Below are 22,522 nucleotides of genomic sequence, written 5' to 3'. Positions count from 1 at the left end.
CCCGCCATAGGTCTCTCACGAGCCGGGAGTTCAGCTGGTGTCATAATTATATCATAATTGTCCCATATAGGAACAGTAGTTATCCACGACTCCTGAATAGCCACTATAGCATACTGTTCCAAATTGTTTGAATTTAGTAGATGCCTATGGCCGCTGGTGTTCCACGATATTAGGTGGAATTTCTCTTTTCTAGGAATTGTTACGCTCATGGCTGCCAGCTATTTTGCGGCATTTTCATACATTTTGTCAGCTGGTTAGTGACCTTTGCCTTAAGATTTTCTTGTTCTCTTAGGTGGGGATTACCGTTTTTAGCGATGTCTTGAAATAACATGAATCCTAATTCATACAGAGGCTCTCTCTATTTTAAAAATGTATTTAGTACTACCCCAGATTTAATTCACATACAAGCCCTTATCATCAAAAAATTCAACCATGTCAATATCTGTCGATGTAATGTTTTCCAGGTTAGGGATTTCAGTGAAAATGTTCAGAAAGCTCGCTCTATTGAGATTATATTGTGAGAATGGACTGTGCCTACAGCATACTATCAAATGATGATAGTAGTTGACTTGAGATGTTTTATTGATTCGAGTTGGTTGAGGGTTTGGTCTTTGAGATTGAGAACTGAAATCATCTTGTTGATTTCCAGATTTTAATTCATTTGTAGAACTTTTTCACTTCACTATTTGATCAAATGGGTCCAATCTCTTTAACACTGGACCATACAAAATTGGATTATATGTGATGCTCATATAACCAGTCTCAGGGTTTTGCTGTCTTTCTGAGAACACCTGTGTTGTAGACGTGGTTACATTTATCATCAGTTCTTGATTTGCGGCAGTATATGCTGCCAGGGAGTTTTGTATCTCCTCTCTCAGTACCATGATAGTTGTAAACAATCGAGAGGTCATGTTTATTGCAGTTTTAAGATGAGAGGTTAGACCTGGATTATATGAAGTACTCATGTGACCAGTCTCACGGTCTCGTTGTCTTTAAGGGTACAGCTGTATTACAGATCGGTGGATTTACTGCTGGCGTAATCACTTTCATCATTGATTCTTGAATTAAGGCAGTACAAGCTGCCAGAGATTTTTGGATCTCCTCGCACATTGCCTCCATAGTTGGAAGTATTTGAGAAGTCATATTTAGGGTCATTTTAGGATGGAGATTCGATGACTCAAAGTCATTGCTAATGATTTTTGGTAATGTTGCCTGGGAGGATGTCATAGGTGCATTCATATTGGATATTAATCCTTGCTTCGTGTAGAAGTAGGAAGCTATGGATTTACTTTTTTTCCTCTCATATAGCCTCTATTGTGGGAGAAATTTCAGAGGTGACATTTGTCGATTCAGTGCCGTCAATATTATTTATAGGTGGTATGATGCTTTTTTGTGTTTGCCTTGTTTTAGTATCAAACATCATTAATTCTTGACCGGCAAAAGTTCTGGTTGGACTGAGTATTACTTATGCGTCAGTGGAAGGAGTATTGTCTGTTACGTCCACAGTGGTGCAATTGTATCTCTGGTTCTCTCCATTAGACAAGACAAGGTCATATTTTCAGTTAGTCAAATCATTTTGACTGCCCATGACATCAGGTAGGAGAGTGCCATGTGCTGCCCCATTTCATTTAGATTTTAAGAAAATGGAGGCAATCTTAATGGAGGGTTTGGTTGCTTTTACGAACATGGGAGCAATCCTTAACAGAGGTTTAATCAGATCCATTTGTATCCCACTGTGAGCTTTAATGTTTCTTGGTCCTTATTGGCTATATTGGGCAGCAAAGGGGGCAGCAATACTGCACTTTGGGAATTATTGTCATACGTCCTCTGTATGACTATTTCTTCCATGTTTTCAGTTTTCTTCTTCTTTTTAACGCTAAATCAGCTTGTTTTCATTTCTGATTTCAGATAAACCGATATGTAGCTCCTGTTTTGTTCTTCTTCTTTTTTGGAAAAAAGGCATCTTTTTCAGGATCATCAATTATTTAGATCAAGTCTGAGGCAGAACCTTGCAACAGTTTTCTTTGCCTTCTCTTTGATTTCCCATTGCTTTTTTTAGACATTTTCTATAGTTGAGGACTTGGTTCAAATATAAAGTATGCTTCTTCCTCCACTCCCTTATCTGCCTGTGGTCTAACAGCCTCCTCGCTCTCAACCAATTGGGCTAGGCAGATAAATGTGTTCTTCGTAGATGCAGAGAGTGCCGTTTCCTCCAGGTCGTGATTAATCAAAGTTGTCTGGGCACACTTACAACACCTCCTTGCTTGTTCTTGGAGTAAAATGGTATTAACTTGCAATAGATTCTGATTTAAATTAGCCATATCAACCCTGGAAACCTCCCATTTAGTGGTTAAAGCATCCAGTTTTTGTGATTGAATCATGAATTGTTGTTTTGATTCCACCAGTTTCTTTGATTGAGTCATTAACAGGTGATTTTAAGGCTACCAAGGCTGTGTCATTCATTTCAAGATCCTTAGTAATTTCTAGCAAATGGCCAGAATTCTGTTGGACTTTGGACCTGATATCTTCAAAGACCTTTACAAGTGAGCCCAAAAAAAAGTTGAGTCCTGTCATGGTGGAGAGATTTTGCTGGACCTCTTGAGGAGCTTTGCTCCTCTTCTCTTCTTCAGCATCATTTTGCTCCATCCCAGCGGATTTTTCTTGAGAGATCTTGGCAACTCTAGATACCTCTAACAAAACTGAGATGGAATTCAATTCAAAGGACAAATCTAAGTTTGGCAAAATATCAGAAATCACAAGTTCTTCCTCTGGTAGCTCTATGATTAGCTCACTCTGCACCACATCTCGTGGTAGGAGATTGGTTGGTACCTGGTTCTCCTTCGCCATACTTTCTGATACCATTATTTCCTCTTTGATCTTGTTCACGAAGGAAGTAATTCAAAATGTTATTTTTGATAGTCGTGGCTGTTAGAGTGTAATCCCTATTAGATGATGGATTTTGCTTTAGAGGGTCGCCCTTGGGTGTGGATGCCTCTAAGTCTCTCACAGCAGGGGTGAAAAATATTGGTAAGCCTGAACCCGATGGTTGCTGTTTATCAATTGGGAAAACACTTTGTTTTGCAAAAAAGCCACATTTATTCTTTCTCAAAGGCAGCAATCTAAACATAGATCTGTTGACTGGTGGCAGGTTATTACCCCTCACAACAGTATTCTCTGTTTCGGGTGCCCGTAGGTCCCTCCCCCCGAGGCACTCCGTAAGTTGTAATTCTTCATTCTGATGGACTTGTATTTTAGGCTCTGTGCTGAGTTCTGAATAATTGAGAGGCCAACAGTGGACACGTGTATAATCCAACCGAGTAGAAATGTACGTGCGGCCCTGGGGTCAAAGGCTGAACACCCACAGTCCCCACCTATCCAGCACCTTTCCACTCGCACTCGCTCTCCTGTGAAGACTTAAGAAAGTCAAAGTTACTCTTTCAGAATCAACAGGCTGAGTAATAGTGTATTTCACGGCAAAGCGTGTCAAAGGCAGACCGCCCGCAGTCCCCGCCTAACCAGTAGCACCTTTCTGCACACACAAGAGGCTCCTTTTTCAAGAGATTTGAAAATTCGAAGAGCTTGCAAGTCAGGTGTCGTTGTTTAGCGTCTGCTAGTGTGCAGCGGAAGGGAATAGGTTGATGTCATGTATTTCAAGCTCTGAGCAGTACAATTGTTGGCGCACTCGTTTGTTAGTAGATGTTCACGTAGGTATACAGGGAAAGAGGATAATGCTCTTAAATATCAAGGCACAAGTGTGAGGCAGAAGATAATGGTTTTATATTGTTTTCGGTCCTCAACCTCTGTTCTTACCATCAGTTTGCTAGATCTTTGGCATGCTCCCCACAATATATTCTGGCTCCTTACATTTCTCTCAACGTTCCCAAAGACTGCTTGCTACTACTTCAGGAACAGAAAGATCACAGATTGATGTCCTGGCGGTTACAGGGAGTGGTTTGGGATTGCATAAAGTCCTCAGAGAGCCGTCTGCCCTCTCGGCCCCAAAGGACCCAAAGACCAAAAGACTTTGCCTCCGACTCCGCGGCTGCTCCGCAGCAGGGGGAGGACTTTGTATGCTGGTATTGGTAGATGTAGAGAGAGGACTGTCAAAAGAGACGCTGGCAGCAAAGTTCAGAGTGTTTGGCAGGTAACAGGTAAAAGATAATCCAAAAGACTCTGCCACCGACTCCACGGCCGCTGTGTGGCGGGAGGAGGACTTTGTATTCTGGTATTGGTAGAGGTAGAGAGGGGACTGTCAGAAAAGACGCCGGCAGCAAAGTTCAGAGTGTTTGGCAGGTAACAGGTACAACGTGCTCCAAAAGACTCTGCCTCCGACTCCGTGGCTGCTCTGCAGCAGGAGGAGGACTTTGTATGATGGTATTGGTAGAGGTAGAGAGAGGACTGTCAGAACAGACGCCGGCAGCAAAGTTCAGAGTGTTTGGCAGGTAACAGGTACAACGTGCTCCAAAAGACTCTGCCTCCGACTCTGCGGCTGCTCTGCGGCAGAAGGAGGACTTTGTATGATGGTATTGGTAGAGGTAGAGAGAGGACTGTCAGAACAGACGCCAGCAGGTAACAGGTACAAGGTGCTCCAAAAGACTCTGCCTCCGACTCTGCATGTCTTTAAAAGTCTTCAAAATGATGAACTATATAGTTGACTGGTGCACTGCCATCTGTTGGTGTGTACGTGAGATCCACTTTTCTTGGCCCAGGGACAACAAAGTCTGTTGCCCTGTACGTAAAAATTATTTGTTGTTTTGCAGTGATGTGTAGTTACATTTCAGTTGCTGTTGCTCTCTATCTCTGTCTCTCCTGGAGCCAAGCATTCCTTCGCACCGTCAACTCTCTCATCTGGGTGCAAAGTCTCCCCCTTATCTTTTCTCCAAAGGTATAGACAGAGGTCTGAACCGGAACAGTAAGGAGCAGAGTTCCACTATTGTTTTTTACGGTTAACATTACGACTATTTTAAAGATTGGAAAGGCTCATTATTAACCGGAATGTCCAATGCTAGTACTTTTTTTTTTACATTTGGCATTTCTGTACTTCCAGTTATTGATCAAACCTCGAATGGCATTGCCTTTAAGGAATGACAATGGCCCTTAAGCAAACGGGAGGCTCTAGACATGTAGTTCTATATTGTCGAATGGGGGCCGATTGAAAGGACGTTTAATAAAAACCGTTTTCATTCAAAATGGTTTCAATAGATAACCGCGATGCGTTTGTTCTGCAGGGCTTCCCAATCACCATATGTTATACCTTCGCCAAATGAGTTAAAACTTATACTCAAGACTTTCACTGCCATATTATGGAATGATACCTCTTTTTGATTTGTATCAGTTTCTGTTCCCATTGGGGTGGATTTCAGCCAAAGCCCATAAGCAATAAACAACTGATTCGTTTTCTGTTATCATTATTTCTCATATGCTCAGCTCAGTGGGACCTCGCTCCAACTCATAGTGGTATAAATATACACATCATTGCCTTACACGATGACGCTCACATTCCAGGATTCAGGCTTCATCACTTGCTCACACCGTTTAAACAAAGGCCTTTTGCTGGCGGATGATTTCTCCCTGCTTTGTATAGTTTAGATTAACAGGGTCTCTAGCATAGAGAAATTTGCTGGTAATGCTAATAATTTATCTTAAATTGAAAGGACAATACAGAGATCAACATCATACAGCGAGTTTATTGTTTTTTCACATTCCTTGTACTGCGGTAACCGGAGGAAGTTGGTTAGCTTAGTGAGAAAGACAGCCGTGCTGTTATATAAACCAATTCATACATGACTGCCAGCAGTGTTCTACCAAAGAGGTATCCCGCGTAGAAATCGATTGGCAGTCTTGGCAGAAGACTGGCCTTATGGCAGGGACAGTTCCAGGTCAAAACAATAATAGGCAGCTGTCTGGAATACAGCTTGCATGCATGCAATGGTTCTGATGTTTAGCACTGGTTCATTACAGTAATACATACGCAATGAGGAACTTGATGGTTTCCAAAGCTTTCACAAAAACAAGATTTTTAATATGTTATATTGTCCAGGAACACCACCTTCCCAAGAACATCTTGGTGGCCAACCTCATTGGACTACAATATACTGTATTGCCATTTCGAGGAGTAAACAATAGAATACACATCAATGTATTTTATAATAATTGACAAATCATGGAACTAACTGGAGGTGGGGCCACATTGACTTCATTTATACAAACTAAGTCTACAGTGTCTAATAGGTGACAGGGATTTGAGTAGTGACGTCATGAGTAACATGCTCTAGCCGGCTCACTGAAGTTGGCCTCGTTGCTCATAGCCCCACCTTAGAATAATTCTGGCCGAGACTGTTCATGGTGGGCAGGTGTTGAGTAATTAAAGCAAACCATTATGCAATATTCCAAGCTCTAGGGGGGAGATCCTCTTCCTCATGCCCGTTGTTTGCAAGCTTTATGTCATTGTGTTTGATAACAGCTCACTATTCGATATCCATTACCAATACAATTAGAACGCAGTCTTTCTCTATCCAAGATATTTCAAAAATATGATTTTCCTATAGGAAGGTAATAAGTACAAATCTATACAATGTTTTTTTTTTCTTTTCTAGAATCATGCCCAGTAGACGGTTCTATGTCCATTCATCGCCAGATTTCGATACATGTATTTGAGGGAGGGTTTCCAGAGTGTTACTGCCCAAAACCCTGTCTCTCCGGCAAGTTTAAAGTCGATTCCCAACTCCCCTACCCCTTATATACCCTTACTCATCCCCTATAGTTTTCAATTAGATTAAAAAAAATAAATAAATAAGCCAAAAAATGATCTAAAAATAATTTGCGGATGAATGAGCTTTACACCCGAGCAGACAAATATTAGGAGTACTCCTGTGCAATTTGCATGCTAACTCAACTATTAATTCCAGCCAAAAACATTCCAATTTAGATCATTGCAATCACATATTATTATTATTATTATTATTATTATTATTATTATTATTATTATTTGTTTCATTATTAGGGTAGTTATTGAGCTCGGATCTGGGTTCAGGAAGCAATGGAACGCTGTACAATTGCTTTGATATATGGATCTGTTTGTGTGTCCTTATTTATGGCATGCATTGAACCTGGAGTTATCAAACTTATGAGTTGTCACTGTTGCAAGGTTTCTGACATATATTGTCTGGTATTCTTTGCATTGTTCTGGCTTGAATTTAGAATTCGCACCACGGAATGCCAGCTCGCGCTTTTTCCAAGAGTAGCTTTTAATGGTGCCCCACACAGCTTAGTAGTTCAATTATTTGGTAATGTGTTGCATTCTTAAGCATTTCCGGCCAGTTACCTCATTGTGCCCTAGCGAATTTGAGGAACAGGTAGCTTGGAATGCCCAGCTATGTCTGCACCTCGAACATAAAATGAACTTGCCATTTAGGTACTAGTCTGTACATGCATCTAATCCTCTTATTTTGAAAGTCTCCAAACTACTACTTCAGTTTCAGACTTTACAAAGTGCTGCAGTCCTTAATAATAGACAGGACACGGCATTCCATGCAGAATATGCCTAAACGAGCTCCCATTTCCTACCCCAGACCTATCTAACCAATGCTCCCAAATAGTGTATATTTATCCTCTTCTTCTACGCACCTTCTGTGATTATGTCCGAAATGTGCCATGGTTTGATGGTGTCCACAACAATAGCTTCACCGGGTCAGATCTTGCCCATACTGCTGTATCGTAAGTTGTAATCATGCCACTAAGCAATGCATCTTCAAGTATTGTTCCTGTTAAAGCTGACAGCATTACTTCTCCTATGACTCTGGATTTATCTGAGCCACGGGCAGAGCAAAATGGAACCCAGATTTGTGACGATGACACAACAACAACAGCTATGTTTGGTGAGGTGGCACCATGAGACATCTGATTTAGTTGGCATGCACACAGGGAATTGGTCTATAATAATAATAAGAGTTATAGTACGCTTGCTTATAACTAGTTGCAATATTTTTAAAAAACTGCATTCCACAGACCACCCGAGCCAGGAGCTCTTTCTTGATGATTTTAATTTACTATGACAGAATAAATAGCATCATAGGACAGAAAAAACAGACAATATGCTACACTGATCCTTAGTATTGCTTTTGCCATCCTGAAACCCTGACACCGGGGACCTGATTTACAAAAATGTTTTAACATGGGAAAGAGTCATTAAAAACACTTTTGTAAATCAGGCCTTGGATGTTTTGGGAATGCTTTAAATGTAGTACTGGTCATTGATTTTGCAAGGTCTTCATTATGCAGGCTAGTAACATGTTTAATCCATCCTTCCTCAGACACTACATTTGTTTGTAATACTGACTGTCTATCCCCACTGCCCCTCAAAAGAACCCAACATCTTTTAGCATCCTTGGCTGTTGGAACCTGAAGCACCTGGCCCCATTTAGCACCCTGCTTTGTATTTCTGAAGGGTTTTGTTTCCAGTGTTAGTATTGTTGCTGAGTTTTATTTGTATCCTAAATATACACATCACATTTCCCAGTTACCTGAACGTATTTTGGGTCATAATTAATTTGTGATGAGGATATTTATTTATCAGAATATGGATGACGAGACACAGTTCTGACACGGCGTAAAGGGTAAGGTTTCCCATTAAGGTCTTTCATTAGTAAATCCAAGAACAGAAGGACAACACCTCTCTGTGGATACAATAGGTGTATCTATATCTATCCACTAGATTTATTCTGATTGTGTCAATGTTATGTGTGTTCCATGTCGTTTTGGTTTAGATGAAGAAACGTTTAGATTAGCTAATAGAGAGTTTGTTACTTGAGTTATACAAGTACATGTATACCCATACATGTACTGTCCCCAAAGGCATTATAATGTCTTGCATGAATTAGCATGTAGTCTATCTGTGTATGTTAATTATGCATGGGTGAGTAGCAGGTGTATGTCCTCTCTGTGATATGCTGAGTATGCCACTAGACGAAGAGAACTTAATCATGATTGAAAAATCCAAAAGGAGAAGGTACGCAAGAGATATCATCGAGAAAGCAAGGGAAAAGACAGAAAGATTGGACAGGAATGATCTACTAAATCCTAAAATAAAATCTGGGGAGACACCCTTCATTTATGCTTTAAGATACTCGAGACAGAGCCTTCACATCACCAGGATGATTAAGAAAAATTGGAGGATTATTGGGATGGATCCACAACTGAACAAATTATTTCCCAAACCTCCCATCATAGTATGTAAGAGGGGCCACAATTTCAAAGACCAACTTGTTCAGGCTGAAAGACTTCCAAAAAGACAAACAACAAACATTAAGACAAAAAAAGACAAGAACATTTGCCTGCCTCATTTGTGTTCATTGTTATAATATAATGAAAGGTGGCTATGTAAGACACCGGTACAATGGAACAAAAATCTAATTGAATGATTATGCTACTTGTGTTTCGAAATAAGTGATCTATGGACTCAGCTGCCCATGTAGGATCTTTTATGTGGGCCAGACAAATAGAAAAGACAAAGAATGCTGGAATGAGCATTAGAGTAACATCAGAACAAACAATATAAGATCACCAGTGACACGACATTTTAATGAGAACAAACACAATATATCCCAATTGAAAGTAATTATCTTGGAAGTGGTGAAAAAGCCACAAGAGGTGGGAATACACACAAAACGTATGAATCAGAGAGATGTTTATTGGGTAGAGAGACTGAACAGTCTATCACTGAATGGTAACTTGGGGGTTTTTCTCTAAAAAATTGAGCAATCTTGAGAAAAACACATGACACAGTATGGGTAACCATTTGTATAAAAACATTCTGGGCAGGGATAAACACCACAGCTCGAAAGTGTATATCTATAAACTTTGCATCAATTAAAAATGTTTGGCACAAATGAAGAACACAACATGGAAGTCTCTTTTTTCCCCTTTCTTAATAACTTGGCGTTGCTTTGAAATCCATGGATTAATGTAATTGAGGTACTATTTATTGTCTTTATGATATCAGAGTGTGAGCAGGATCTTCACTTATATAAACATCTACGGGATATAAAAACATTCCTGATAGGGACCAAACCATAGCTTGAAAATCTAATTCTGTAAACTTGATGTATCCTTGAAATGTTTGATACATATGAAGACCACAATAGGAAAGTCCTTCCTGTTTAAATAATTTAGTGTTTTGAAATTGCTGGATGAATGTAATCAATGTACTGTGCATTGTCATTATGATATTAGATTGTGAGCATGATCTCTGTTGTATAAGCACCTATAGTACATAGATCAGTTAAACCCATATTGTGCACGTACACCTTAACCATAAAGTGATGGGATCATCAGTATAGAACAGTAGGCTGGAGAAATTACGATAACCAAGTATGAGATGATTCCACTAAAGATCACAATAGGAATACACATACATTTCTATTGTTTTCCGTCTCACTATACATAGAGAAATTACCTATGGACTAGAGGTTGAGATACAAAATGGCACTGATCATAGATCTTTTACACTTGGGAGACGGCATATTGTGATATAAATAATCCTTTACAACATACAGAAGGTAATTAATGCCGATAGGAAGAGTGCCAATTTTAACAAACATACTTTCACACACACTGTTTTTCATGACGCAACTATAATGACATTGCATTGACATCATCATGCAATCGTGTAATGATGTCATCATGTAAATAAAAAAAAACAGCGACCATCTTGCTGCTTTGCATTTTCCTCGCGACACTGCTGCATCTGGCATGGGACTATTCAAGGAGCCAAATACACGAATAAGGTAAGAATCAGATAGGCAAAAGGCCTAAAAAATAATGGAGTTCATTTTTCTTTGATTAGAGGTTCGTTCAGTGAACCAAACATCACATAAAGACATTTTTAGTTTAAACCATGGAGCATACATTAGGTGATGACATGCAGTTTGTTACCCTAATCTGCAGAATTCACCTGAGAGGGACATCCTTTATCAAGGTTCTAAACCCGAGAACACTCCTTTAGGAGTTCCAAACTTGAAGCCCCCATAAGGTAAAAAACAGGCAAACCTTAAATGACTGACCTTGGATACTATCCAACCTATTGAACAGCCGCAAAAGTGGGCGGTTTGGTGAAACATAGTTCTCTTATTTAAATCCTAGGACACATCGGCGAGACATAACCACTACCAAGTCCATCAAAAGAGAATACTATTCACCAGGTCCATCAACCCTGGATGCACAATTTGGCCTCCAGACAGAGAAGTTTAACAAGAAAGGATATTTCTCACTGGAAACCATTGGGTTTTCATATATATCAACCAGGTAACTAATGTATATATACCAACCTATTGATTGTATACATCCATTTTAGTTATCTACATATAACATGGATAATAGTAGCTGTTGTTTCCATAGAAGGTAGAGGAGTGATTTTACATCTATATCGTTTTGATTTTGTGGGAAGCATTTTTAAGTCCACTGAATTGACAATTTGATAGAGATTCTTGGAAAGGATTACCCTGAGAGAAATGAATACAGGTGACTATGAGATTCAGAATCATGACAGATAATGAGAATTATTGTAAGATAAATGTTGGTGATTATTACCAGAGTAACTGAAATTATGATTAATTATTTACTATAGATTGAAATTCTGAAATAAATAAATGAGTAGGCATCTCCTGAGGAAGGGGTTGAGTACACCCTGAAATGTGTAGAAAAACAAAATAAGGATTGAACACACTACAAGGTATTGGGCCTCATTACGACCCTGGCGCTAAGTGTTTAATGGTGCCGCAAAAGGCTGCGGTGCCGTTAAACACTTAGTGCCTTACTACGAGGTCCCTTTGCGGGACCTGACCTGAACGGCTGGTCTAGACCAGCTGTTAAAGTAGGGACCCACAAAGAGACCTTGGTGCTAAGTACGGTACCGCAATTTGCGGTACCGTACTTAGCACATTCCCCTTTCCCATAGAGCCCTATGGGGCAAAAAAGGGAATGGGGAAGGGCCATGGTTCATTGGGGAATTACCGCCCCGCCAACCTTGGAATGGGGTAGTAATTCCGGACCCGTTACAACACCGGCACCAACCATGGTGCTAATAGCACCATGGTTTAGCGCCGGTGTTGTAATGAGGGCCATTGACTTGTATAGTTTAGTCAAATGCAGGATCGTATGAAATGCTTGAAATTGTCTACGCAATTATGATTACATATATGTTTTGGTGAAATGTTTTGTTTTGAATCATCCAAAAATTAATAATTATGTATCAAAAAATGCAATAGATCAACCAATATTTGAAGAAGTAAAAACATTTGATCTGTTTTACAAAAAACATTAGCACGAATGATATTATTTAAATTCAATGTATTTTACTATTATTTCAACCAATTACAATTGATTGTGTATACTATACAACTTGGGTGTGAAGGGGACGGGAGAGTTCCACAAGATTGTGGACATATGTTGGTTTATATTCAATGGTGAGATAGCTATCAGTGGAGAGGACTAGTCTGCATGCCTTGATATATCTGGTGGTATGAGCTGTTGAGAAGGTGATGGCGTTGACATGACAAGTGAGGGAGAATGTGGCATCCAGGTACATGCCCAGAGTTTTAGCAAATGTTGAGACAGGGATAGATTTGCCATCAATGGTGAAGGTGGCATAAAGCTGGTCAAGGTTTTTAAGCACCGCCCGGGACCCCACTCTAGGGATTGCCGTTTTTTCGTTGTTAAGACACAGACAGTGTGTAGCCATCCAGGCCTAGATGGGTTGGTAAACTAGGTTTAAGGTGGTGAAAGGGTAATTACCTGTGAGTGGAAGGAGGATTTGCTGGTCATCCGCATAGTTGTTGTAGGATTTGCTGGTCATCCTCATGGCCTAGTAGGATCGTTGTCTGTCTTCCCTTTGTTCCCCCTCCCTAGCCTCATCGCGCCTTGATGCACTTGTGTATAGGCGCGGTATAAATACCATATCATATCATATCATATGCCGATTGAGTCAAGGAGGTCAAAGAGAAGTTTGGTAAAAATGTTGTAATGGGTGGGAGAGATGCAGGAGCCTTGGCGGATCACCACGGGTGATTGGTGCAGGGAAGGCCACTTGCATTATCCGCAAAGACTGTGAGAGTTCTGTCATCCAGGAATGAGGTGATCCAGCATGTTGCTTCTGCCAAGAAATTGGCTGAGAATGTGAGGTGTTGGTAGAGTATCTTGTGGTCTACCAGATCGAGGCATTTCCATGTGCCTATTCAGCCTTTAGTAGTTGGGAATGGCCCAGGGATGTAATTTAGGGCTCACCAGGGGTCGCAACTGCGTCCCCTGAGGTCTCCCTTGATACTGCTGTAGTCTCCCTAGCTACTCCTAAAATAAAATGTTTTTAAAAAGTGTCTTTTTATTTAATGCAAGCTCCTGGGTTGTGGCCAGCGCCATGTGGCCCTTTGCTTCTGGACTGGCTGGCATTCGTGTTCAGGCCACTTAAAAAAGAATCACTTAAAAAAAATGAACAGGGCTTCCACAAGTCTAACAATTTCAGCAGTGATCCTAAATAAGAAAGAATAGGAATACCAAATAATATGTCTTTCTGGAATTCTATACAATAATTGCTAGACTCATTAAAGGTTTATTTCAGGCACACTTCTGGCAATGAGTCACTGTATTAGTCTATTCTTTTTTTAACAACAATCCCAACTCCCCCACCCTTTCCACTCCCCCTTGGGTAATCCCTTTTTTCCATTTTTAGTTTGCCTCAACTCCTGGGGTTCAACATAGGTCCAAAAGTTTAAGGTGTTGCGGCCACCAGCCAATCCTGAAATCGTCTCTAAGAAAGGTCAAAACCTCACCCCAATCCTTCGCAAAGTTCTGCAGGGCATTGTTCATAGCATACAAGGCCCATTGCAATGCGACTAACTCCCAGACTTTGCGCAGCCAGTCCTGAAAAGTTGGAATATTCGAGGTATTCCATCTTTGGGCGATTAGTGCCATACCTGCTAAAGTTAACAGTACTTGAGCTCTTTCTCTAGCTCGTTGTTCCCCTTGCTCGTCTCCGCTCCTGATGCCCAACAGTGTTAGTTCCGGAGCCCTGCCTCCCCCCTTCCCAAATGCTTGTTCCTGCACCAGTCAGATTTCTTTCCAGAAGGGCTCTATTTTTGGGCACCTCCACCATATGTGCTCTGCCGTGCCCTCCTTCCCACAACTCCGCCAACAGGCGCCCGATGTTCCAGGGTATATCCTATGGAGGCGAGCTGGTGTATAATGCCACCCAAAAAGGATTTTATACCAGGCCTCCTAAATTTGGGAATCAGTTTTTCCCATTCCCTCTTTTCTATGCCTCTGCCCAATATTTGCTCCCATCGCCACGTCTAGTATCTTATATATACAGGTATGAGATCAGCCCTCTAGATCCATCATTTGACACTAGAACTATCTCAAAGGCGGTTAGAGGCCTGGTGGCCAAATCTTTATTTTTGGGGTGTAGAAGCCAATGACGTAGTTGAGAATACTGCAACCTCTCCCCCTTCCCCAGTGCGAAGTCCCTTTTGCAGTCCACAAAGGAGCTAATCTCCCAACCTATGAACATATCTCTCATCCTTTGGCAGCCCCCAGCACTCCACGGCCTAATAGCTCCCCTCTCAAGACCATGTGTAAAATCTTTATTGTTGTGTAGGGGCGTGAAGGGGGATGGGAATGTTGTGATCCCCTTGTGCTTCACCAACAGGTCCCAATTATTGGCTACTAGTTTAGTGTTTGTGCTTGTATACATATGAGCCGGCTGGTGTTGCTTCGGGAGGCACAAAACTTCCTTTAAGTCATGTTTTGCTACTGCCCTGTCCATTTTAACCCAATGCTTCTCTTCCCCCTCATGAAGCCATTCCCTTATTACCCTGAGTTGAGTTGCTTCGCAGTATTGCTTAAAGTTAGGTAAGGCTAGACCCCCCGTGAGTTGGGGCGTGCTCATCCTCGCTCTTTTCCCTTCCCAAATGAAGTCATTTGTTATAAATTGGAGCTCCTTAAAGAAACTTGCTGGGACTGCTTGGGGGATAGCTTGGAATAGGTAGAGGAGTCGCGGCACCACCACCATTTTCACTACTGCCAGACTCCCGAGCCAGGAAATGTGTAGATTTCGCCACTTGCGAAGGTCCTTTTTAATGTTCTTTATTAATGGGAGATAATTCGCAGCATACCATTGTTAGGCAGAAACCTGTGCAGTTCCCTTAGGGACCACTGCAAAAGATTTAAGACTACAGGTGTTGGCAGTAAACCCACTTGGTAGCAGTCTGTACCACCCAGATTTACCTGGTAGCTGTGGCTGAGCAGTCAGACTTCCCTCAAGAAGAGTTAGGCAGTATGCAAAGTATACACAATAGGCACTCAGATACACCAATACAAGCAAACACTGACCAGAGCTTTGGTATCAAAGTATATGATTATTTATTTAAAAACACACAGTTGAAACACTCCAGCACTCTTATTGTAAAATATATTAAACACAGTTACTATTGCAATATATACACCTCTTTTTCCTTATCAGATAAATCACAGTAAAACACCACTTATTTTCATACAGAGGTGAGCGCTTAACTAGATTGCACTCCAATAAGTTTATGAAAAAGGGAGGAAAAAGACAGAATATGAAAAGGTACACCCCTCTAAGGTTCAGGAACACTGTTAGCAAGGCAGAGAGCAAAAAGTCACTGGTGAGCCAAAGTCCAAAGGCTGGGCCCACTCTTAGAGAGAGCAGAGCACAAATGCGCCCAAGATCACACAGTTACACTAGGCTTAGAAAGTCTTGCAGAGGGTTCAAAAAGGGTTTAGAGAGGCTTTAAGAAAGTTTAGCCAGGGTGTCCCAGACTAACCCAGGTTCGAAAGCCGGGGGCTAAATCTACCCCGTACAGTCGGTCGTAAGGGAAGCCAGGCGGGACACGGTACCTTAAGTGGGAAGGATCCTCCAGCGGTGGCAGTTTTTTCCTGGTAGTGGTGCAAGTCACGTCGTCGTCCAGGGGAAGAGACGATCTCGACTTGGAGGAAAGATGAAGGTCGTTGCACTACCAGGGAAGAAACCAGCCGCGGAGTCTTCCGGTTAAAGGTGGTACCTTTGTTTCGCGGTCATGGTAAAACGTGGTATCCCTGTTGCTGGGGTGCTTGGCACGGGCAAGGCGGCCACAAGGTATGTCGGGAAAGTGAAAAGATGGTGAAACTGGTTATCCCCACCAGTCAAAGGAAGAAGACTCTCCGGCGGGAGATCTCCTCTGTCGTTGGGAAAAGTGGTGAGGCAGTCCAGCATGGCTCCACCGGTGGTGGTGTCGTGGCAGGTCAGCTCAGCTTCTCCCTCATCGGATTCTTAGGTCCTGTGGCGACTTCTGAAGTTCAAGTCCCCAAAGCCCTGCTTTTATGCAGAAAACCCACATTCACTCAGCCTAGCTGTCACTCAAACATGCTAAGTGGTGAGCCGGCCGGCTCACCACTTGGGCCAATCAGGATGGAGTGCGACTTGAGTTGCCTAGGCAACTCAGTCCAGGGTGTCTAAATTCCCCTCCACTCCTCCTAAGTACCTCAGACATAGTGGCATCACTTTGGAGGGCTTCTGTGGAGAAGCCCGCCAAATAGTGGAACAAAGGGCTCGACTTGGGTTGGAGTTACAGAAGAGAACACAAACGCCATTTTAGAATCAAGTTTTGGCAAAAAATACCAATCTGAGAATTCATATTAATTAAATAAACCGGCGGTATGTTCGAGGCTACCGTAAATAATTAAATAAAGATAGTAGCCTAAAACAATGGGAAATCCCATAGGAAAATATTTGCGGTTGAATATAAAAAGTAGTATCCACTGCCACCAGCCAAAACTCGATCAGGGGGGACGGAGACGTGCCCCCTCGACTAACAGATCCTGGGGCAATCGAATTGACCCAGCCAGTACGTCCACAATATGATGGTTTGTACTGGTTCTGTTCAGAATTTAAGACTAGTAAAATCAATGGTGACTTTACATGCTCTGGGAGACAGTAGTCAGTCCCAGGGTATGGAGTCTATACTGGGGAGTCACTATGACACCCCTGCGTCACTGCACTGAGGGTGCTGTGTAACACACATCACAAAAAAACATGAAGCCCTATGGGGTAAAAGACCCCATAGCCCATTAAACACATCTAGATCCAAAGAAACACACTCAAATCATGTCCAAGAGTGAGGGTAAAAGAGTCTCACTCTTGGCAGGAGAAATAAATAAACCCCAAAAATCCAGCAAAGCTGCTGGGGGACTCGCTAGGTTAGGAAATTCAGCCTAAACAGAGAATTCTCCCTAACAACCATCCTACGAGTTTAGGTGTAATTCTTATTCCCAGATATGTAATCCCCCCTGGACGGCAGGCGAAAGGTGTTGTGCCTTTTACTTGGTCCCTCTCCTCCTTCCCCAACGCTAGGTTCATCAATTCAGATTTCCCCATATTGATACGCATTCCCGAGGCTTACCCAAATCTCTCTAGCAGTGCTTTACGAGTACCAGTGGACTCAGATGGCCTAGTGAGGGTAAGCAGCATATCATCGGCAAAGACCCCAACTTTCTGCTTTCTAACTGAAAATGGGATGCCCCAGATCTCCTCTGCTTCCCAAATAGCCTGCAGTAGGGGCTCTAAGTAGATGGCGTACAGAACCGAGGACAAGGGGCAACCCTATTTCGTTCCCCTTTGCAGACAGAACGAACGAGGCGTTGTTCCATTTACTATTATTCGTGCTTGGGGCCCCTCATAATTCGCCTTTACCATTTGCAAAAAAGTTCCCCCAAACCCCATCCTTTCCATGGTTCTGAATAGGAATGACCACTCCACCCTGCTCAAATGCTTTTTCCGCGTCCAACGATAATAAGACCACCAGAGTGTTTGTTTTGTCTACCTTTTCAAGGAGGTGAGCCAGCCTCTTTATATTATCCGATGTTTGCCTCCCTTTAATGAATCCTGCCCGGGCCTGATGTATCAGGTCTGGAAGGAACCCCTCTAACCTGTTAGCTAAGATTATCGTGTACATTTTAGCATCAACATTAATAAGGGCTATCGGCCTATAGGACGATCTTTCCGCTGGGTCCTTTCCTGGCTTTAATATTAGGGATATCTTGGCCCCTTTCATCGATGCGGCTATTTGGCCTCTATCCTTAAAAGAGTTATAGAGGTGGGTCAACTGTGGTGTTACAATCCCTGAGAAGGTCTTTTAAAACGATACCGAGTAGCCGTCTGGGCCCGGTTCCTTACCCAAGGGCATTTTAGCTATGACCCCTCTCACCTCGTCCTCCGAGATTGCCTGGTTTATGCTAATTTGCGCTTCCCTGCTGAGTGTTTGTAAGTGTAGTTCCCCCAGGAAGTCCTCCTGTACCTGAGCTTGGGTGACCTATGATGTGTACAATGACTCATAATATTTGACCATAGTCTCCTGAATGTCTTCTAAACGTGTGGTTCTAGCGCCATTCTCCATTCTTAGGGCCGTGATTGTATTTCTTGACGTTGCCCCCCGGGGGAGACGCGCTAACAGGGCATCAGCCTTATTTGCTTTAGCATAGTATTTTTGTCTTACATACAACAGGGCCCCTTCTGATTTCTTGGTCCGAGGATCCCTAGTTGGCCTACCGCCCTCCTGTATTCCCTCTGGTTGTTCCTTGTTGGAGCCTCCCCCACCTTCTTCCCTGCTCTCTCTACTTCCGCTCCAGCTGTACCTCCAGGGCCTGAGTTGTTTATGTCGAATCGCTTTGGGCGCTATCAGTTCCCCCTTCATTGTGGCTTTAAACGCGTCCCACCTGGTGTCATCACCTGTATCCCCCCTTTTGTTATTCTCAAAAAATGTGTCTCATCTTTTCTTCCATCACTTCTCTGAGTACTGGGTCCCTCATAAGGTTGTCCGGATATTTCCATCTCCAAATTCCCCCCCCCTTCCATTTCCCAATTCCAATTGCATAGCTAAAATGTTATGGTCTGCTATCCCCATGGGTCCAACCTCAGTTTCCTTAATTCTGCCTACCAGATCTGCTCTGACCCATATATAATCTATTCTAGAGTGCGTCCCATGCACCTCTGAGAGGAAGGTGTAACCCTCTGATTTCCTGTGAACTTCCCTCCACGCATCTCTTAGACCCAAGCCTGACAATCTCTCCCTAAGTTCTGGCAAGGCCACCGCGCTCCCCGACTCCCTTGCCCCCTCCATTTATCCCCGATCTATCTCTGGATCTATCCCAGCTTATATTCAGTGTCCCCCAATATTATTATTTGTCCTCGTGCTTGCACCTCCAATTTCTCTAGGGAGGCCCACAGAAAAGCATCTTGACCTGAGTTAGGAGCGTATTATTAGTCTATTCTTAAACATCTCAACTCAGCCTTTCATCCTTTTAAGGTCTATAAATGAGTACCAACACAGATTGGGTGATATTGTATGTCTATTTCTTCTATATAAAGTCCTTAGCATAACTTCTATAAAATAACACATCATTATCATTTGTCCATGGCTGCTTCTTGCATTCACAGTAATTTGGTAATATGGGCCTACACAAACTGATATTAATATAACAATCCATTCTTGTATGAAATGTATATCACATTATAGTGATATTGTAACCATATTTTTATAGTGTACTGAGGAACAATGCGATTTGATGCCACTTCCTGTTTTGCCAAGGGGTGAAAGGTCATATTCCAATGCTTTCCGCGATAACACTTTGGGGTGGTGTCAAATGACATCACTTCCTGTGATGTCATCAGAGGTCAAGGGTTGTGTGATGTCACTTCCGCTACCCCTGACATTTTGGTGAAATGATGTCCCTGGAATGGCACCTTATAGTTGTTGTAGTGCTCCCCTAATATTGGAACCACTTGCCAGTGGGTGATCAACGTGGGCCCACAGAAACCATGTTTTTAACAGAACACTTCTCCTTGCTACCACCTCTGCCAGGATTATTGCAACACCTATTTCCTGCAATATAGAACACATTCCATTTGTTTGGATTAACTGGTCAGCCCACATTTTCTTCAGTGACTCCTTATCCAAACCCTAATAGGGTACACTAATCCAGAATATATGCAGCAATGGTCCCAGTAAGAATATCCTTGCAGAATGAGCTCTTTTGTCTCCAATAGTTATTAGAAGTCTGCTAATTTAATTACAGTGAACCACAGCTAGTTCTACTTTAAAGTTGTCACTACTCCGTTCAAACTTCTAGTGCACAGTCTAACAAACTGGCACTGTGTCCTGCCAGTATGTGTAAAATATAGATGTGGCCATATTTCGTCCTGACCTCTAATGGCCTCAGATAAAAATTCTACCAGATCCAAGATCTGATTCTTGAATATGGTCCCAATGACTGGCAACATCAGGGTGGAACCCTAAGATGAAACTCAGAATGCTTTGACTGTGGTGACGTTTGATTGATGAAGTCCTTAGAATTAAAGTTGAACTGGCGCTCAGCTCCACCAATTCCTATTTAATCAGAGCATCTGGACACATACCTTGATAACATCTGGGAGTGAGTCAAGAATACAGGAAAAATAAGCCTTTCTGATAAGGAACATGCAAACTCTCTACCAAACCTCCTTCTCTCCAAAATATGTATCTGAGGGTGAAATTCTGCCATAGTGTGCATAACCAATACTTCAGGAAAGACCTGCAAAGGCCCAATCCAGTGTCTTCTCCAATTGACCTGGTGAGACAAGCCAAGTCACAAGTCCACCTGTTCCCTTTTGCTGCAATACCATGCCGTGGTCCCTGTGATGGCTAGGACACCCACATGATGGAAGACTGATTCAGCCATCCTTGTTTGGAAACACTCACCTTCCATGGAACTGTACGTCTTTGGCATGTTTCACTGTTCTCCATTAACCAGACAATCTGGAGATCATCATCACCACAGCTGGGATTTCTACACATCTGCAGCTGGTTCCACAGAGAATTGTCACTGCAGCAGAGATGATAACATCTCTGAAACCAAAGGAATTGAGATATCTGTACTAATCCTACCAGAGTGTTTGACTGAAATACTGTATCCCTCTAGGCTGGGCAGCTTTACAATACTTTGCAGTGACTGTTTGTCCCAGTATAAAGACGTTGGACCCAATTTACAAAAGCCTTTTACAATGGCACAATCCCATTGAAAAACGTTTTGTAAATCAGTCCTTATATGAGGTCCAAAATCTGTATCAGAATTTAGCATCAATCCCACACTCTCTACAGCTTTATGTATCCTGGAGCAATAGCATTCACTGCACTGAGATACAGATTGCCATTTAGTCCAAACTAGGCCCGATTTGAATCAGAGTTGCTCCTATGTCTTGCTACTGATTTATTTTATTTCTAAAGCACTAAGACAGAATCTCATGGGCCTAGTAGCACTAAACAAGAACAAACACAAATAAATATTTAGGAAATCGAGTACTGGTAAGGCAGGTAGTGCTTTAACCAAAAAAATATTGTTTTCGGACCACGCTTGAACAGAGCCAGAGAAGGGCATGCTCTTAGATCAGGAGGCAAGACATACCAACATCTAGGGGCTGCATAGGAAAAAGATCCTTCTGTGACAAGTGGCAGTTTGGACTTTGGGATTTGCAGAAGGCAGGAGTTATTTGAACTGAGCATTCTCCAATTGGGAAGCCATGACAGTCTGCCTGATAGATAGCCTGGGCTTTTCCCATAGACACAGTTGTGAATGATACATTGTGTCCGGAAAGCAATGCGCCTGTCGATGGGTCGACAATGTATGGACCTCCTCGCATTAGTTACATGGTCTGATCTTTGCAAACCCATTATCATGTGGACAGCATTATTTTGAACAACCTGTAAGCGATTGATCTCGCCCCTACCAATGCCCTGCAGAAAGCTGGCACAATAGTCAAGACGAGCTCCAATAATCACGCAAGCAAGAGTGGCGCAGTTGGTGGAACTAGGAAAAGTTATAAGTTGTGCAAATAATTTCATTTATTAGGAAGAGCCTGACTCTAGGCTAGTCATATGGGACTCCCAGGTGCTTCACCTTTGGCAAATTACAAGTGTACAATCTGCAATTTCAAAAGATTGTTAAGCAGCATCCAGCTTACTCAAGTGAGGTGCTGTGACGGTGATCATAATCTTTGTTTTTGTGTTATCTAGTGTCAACCCGTTGTCTATCATCCAGAAATAGATGAGGTTATAGATGGCATTGACAGTGTTAGTGTCAACGTTGTGATTGCCTGAGAGTAGACTGAGACACAGAGACAAGAGAAGTGAATATAGTCTATAAGGCATCACAACAGTATCAAGATAAGTGACATCTCAGGCTCGAGATGAGGAAACTTATGCTACAGAAAAAATTAAGATAGCAAGTCATTTTACACGTGTACAGATGCAAAGAAATGCAAGCAGATGAAGTATTCTTGAGGCTAACTGTGTAGTGAATAGATTGTGGCATACGCCAACGTTTGCACACATAGGAGTAAGTAAAGAATGCATGTTTCCACAGCGTGTTATAGCAGAGCTGCACTACAAAAGGAAGGCCTTTTCCAGTGTGTCACAGTTGGAAAAACAATGAAATTATAGAAGTG

The 22,522-nt window shown here is 42.2% G+C and overlaps 1 protein-coding gene across 1 annotated transcript in view; it reads right to left on the bottom strand.

The window, feature by feature from the left end:
• The window catches only part of MALRD1 (MAM and LDL receptor class A domain containing 1), a 3,359,462-nt gene that overhangs the window by 3,266,486 nt on the left and 70,454 nt on the right, over positions 1-22,522 (bottom strand). The window lies entirely within an intron of this gene.

Source organism: Ambystoma mexicanum, chromosome 2q (assembly GCF_040938575.1).
Source record: "Ambystoma mexicanum isolate Mex_15411 chromosome 2q, UKY_AmexF1_1, whole genome shotgun sequence".
NCBI lineage: Eukaryota > Metazoa > Chordata > Amphibia > Caudata > Ambystomatidae > Ambystoma > Ambystoma mexicanum.
This window is presented reverse-complemented; position numbering and strand designations above follow the sequence as displayed.